Below are 2,558 nucleotides of genomic sequence, written 5' to 3'. Positions count from 1 at the left end.
GATTAAGCAAATCCCAACTCTCTTTTTCACAGAAACCCCTAAAAATTAGGGCTTGGATTAAGCTTTTGTAACAAGGTAGGTTTCTTCGAGGTTTACTCCTTTTTTTAAGGGTTCCTTAGTCATAAGATTCCTATTTGCGTTGTGAGCTTTAATTTTTCTTTATGAAAGTTCATATTCGAATTCATAAGACTGCTATGTTACCAGTTTAACGTGTTTCTTTTGGATTTTACATGAATTGAAAGATCAAACCCTTTCTCTGTTTTGTAGTGCGAACTGTTCGGTCAATATACTCTCTTCGTTTTGGTGCAGATGGATCATTTAAACAACCTACCAGAAGAGATTCTTTGTCATACCTTGTCATTCCTTACCACAAAGGAGGCTGCTATGACATCTGTTCTCTCCAAGAGATGGCGCAATCTTCTTGGATTTGTCCCTAATCTTCACATTGATGACTGTGATTTTCGACAGAGCTTCATGGAAATTGTGGATAGAGTATTGGCATTGCAGGGTAATTCTCCCATTGAGAAATTCTGCCTCGAGGGTTTGGGCGTTATTCATGTAGATCATGTGAATTGTTGGATACAGAATGTGATGATGCGTGGTGTTTCGGAGATTGTTCTGTCGATCTCTGATGATACAGAATCAGCAGATAGTTATCCTATGTTTCCAAAAGTTTTCCAGAACAAGAAATTAGTTAAGCTGGAATTAAGTTATGGAATTGATATTTGTTTGGTTGATGGGAGCATTTTCTTACCGACGCTCAAGACTCTCGTTCTTAACTCAGTTTCGGTATCTGTTGATAAGTTTGACATTCTTCTTCATGCTTTGCCTGCGCTTGAGGAATTAGTCCTAGATGATATAGACTGGAAAGATTTGGATGATTTGGATGTTAATGTGACTCTATCAAGTGCAAGCCTCAAGAATTTAACAATAAAGTGGGGCGATAGTTTTGTTACTTATTCATTTGATACACCTAGCCTTGCGTACTTCTGTTACTCTAGTTATGCCGCAGAAGATTATTCCGTAGCTAAAATGGAAAACTTGTTTGACGCTCGAATCAGCTTTAGGGTACATGAAGAAGATATTTGGCGGGGTTGGAGGATGATGAGGACAATGTTATTACCCGATTTTCAAATGTGGGGAACCTTACGAATGGCGTTCGAAATGTTCGGTGTCTAGTTCTGTCTCCTGATACTCTTGAGGTCAGTCTTCTTCTTCTTTGATATATTGTGATATTTTTCTTTCAGAAAAAAAAAGAAGACCAGCACTTCGTCTTAATTCATGGAGCATGCATGGCTCTGTTCTAACTGTGGCTTGTCTTGTTATCAGGTGCTTTCTGTATGCTGTGAATTATTGCCAGTGTTCAACAACCTCAAATCATTAACTATTATGAGCAAAGACAATCGAGGATGGCAAGCAATGCCAGCTCTTCTAAGGAACTGTCCGCATTTAGAAACTCTAGTCCTTGAGGTATATATAAACAACAAATTTGCCAAACAGATAAAGTTCATACTTTGACTCCTGTATTGTCTCCTTAATGTTTTCAGGGTCTATTACACCATGTCACAGATAAATGCGGGGATGCTTGTGACTGCGTTTCTCGAGAGGAAAAGGGTCGTTCACTCACATCTTGTCCAGTAAAAGTTTTAGAGATTAAAGGGTTTCATGGAACAACCATAAAGATCCACTTAAACCAAGAGATGCACATGATAAAACATTTCTTGGACTATTTACGGTGTTTGAAGGAGATAAGGATCTATATGGAAGAGAATGGTCCTATACAGCTCAGAGTCCCTGAAGTGTCTGAAGGTATTGCGGAGATGATGATGGAACACTATAATAATATGGCATTGGGTTGTAATGTCCAGCTCCTTGTGAGTGGTAACTTGTATAAAAAGTGGACTCCATAATAAAGCATGTAAAGAAGAAAGTTGCTCATATATATCTCTGCCAAGGTTCCCTTGGAATTTGATTGTGGTTAACTTGAAAACTGTTTCAAACCAAGGCGATCGGGAAAACGTTGTTTACATCTAGTCATTTATTTTGCCCTTAATTTATTTTGCGCCTTTACTCCAAACGAAAAAAATTCAATTAGCTACCCTTACTTACCGTGTGTGTAATTCGAATTTTTCTCTATGAGAGTGACAACTCTGCTCACATTAAGGAAACTAGTCTTACTTTCCCGCGGCCAAGTGAAGTGGTGGATTGAATCCACTGGATTCCATGTCATAATTAAAGAATCAAAAGCACAAAACCTTACAACTTGAATAAAGAATCCTTCCTTTATTAATGTTTAGAAAATCTTCTCAAAACTAAACACAAGCTCTATTTTTCCTTATAATCATACATCCTTCTTATGATCTCTATTTATATGGTTCTAGTCTTCCTTTTCTAAAACCTACTAACTTCCTTTTTTGTTTAGGATTACAACTTTTCCTTTTCTAAGTAGATTCCTAATTCCTTTAAGGATATCTATTCTAGAACATTCTAGAAGCTTAAACCAACATTTACCCCCTTAAGCTTCAAGTTGTTCTTCATGAGATCTTGAACTCCGATCA

General features: G+C 37.4%; 1 pseudogene; it reads left to right on the top strand.

The window, feature by feature from the left end:
- On the top strand, window positions 310–1,910 carry LOC104734070 (annotated as a pseudogene).

Source organism: Camelina sativa, chromosome 12 (genome assembly GCF_000633955.1).
Source record: "Camelina sativa cultivar DH55 chromosome 12, Cs, whole genome shotgun sequence".
Taxonomy (NCBI): Eukaryota; Viridiplantae; Streptophyta; class Magnoliopsida; order Brassicales; family Brassicaceae; genus Camelina; species Camelina sativa.
The sequence above is the reverse complement of the archived record's forward strand: the minus strand, read 5'-3'. Positions and strand labels throughout refer to the sequence as shown.